This window comes from Propithecus coquereli, unplaced genomic scaffold (genome assembly GCF_000956105.1).
Source record: "Propithecus coquereli isolate 6110/MARCELLA unplaced genomic scaffold, Pcoq_1.0 Scaffold594, whole genome shotgun sequence".
NCBI lineage: Eukaryota > Metazoa > Chordata > Mammalia > Primates > Indriidae > Propithecus > Propithecus coquereli.
In genome coordinates this window covers 650,849-651,719 of record NW_012151885.1, presented here as the reverse complement: position 1 = coordinate 651,719, position 871 = coordinate 650,849, and positions in this window count along the sequence as shown.

Genomic DNA, 871 nt, shown 5'->3' with positions numbered 1-871 from the left:
CTAATTTAAAAGTACATACTCCTTAATTCTGGTAGGAGTTCAAAAGCAGTTTCCCCTTCTTAATTTGTCAATCCATACACAATTGTGAGAGGTAAGTACTACTATAAGAACCTTTTTATAGAGATTAAGTAACTTGTCCAAAGTCCTTTACACTAAGTGGTGGCATGAGCTTGCAACCTGGATTATATGATAGGCAGGTACACATCAGCTCACATGTAAATGCAAAATAAAATAAAATAAAGCATCCTGAGGCAGTATTAACCCAAAAGCATACACAGAGCTAACAGAAACTTCTCCATCTTTTTCCTATGAGGGTGAGAAGAGAGGCATCAGAGTCCCTAAGGTGCTAACTACAGAGGTTTTCCCCACATTGAGCAGTGGTCAGAGAAAATAAATGGGCAGGGAATCAAGCTCTCTACCAGCTCTTCCCTTCTGCTTCACTCTGTTCTTTGGTTCCTGTGTCTGCCCCTGGCAGATTTTCTATGTGTCTGTCAGCACCCTCTTCTTTCCCTTTTGCCTGATCCCCAGGATTCAGTGAGTATTGGTTGTTTGAGGGGGTTTGATAGGGACAAGGCTTAGAGAAAGACAGGGAGTGAGTCAAAAGCCCAGGGCTGTATTTCCTGGGGCCACGGACTGGGCACAATAACCTTCTTCCCTGAGCAACTCCCATTTATGAACTTGAGGTCAAGGTCTCCAGTACTTGTGTGTATGCTCCACTGAATGAGCACCAAAAGATCGGAACGGATGGACAACTACACGACTCGTGAAGTACGGCCACAGTTAGTATTGCTCAGACAATTCTGTTTCAGACATATGACAAGAACTCATAACCCTAACCTAAGAGTAGAATTAAGTGTGCCGGTATGTGTGT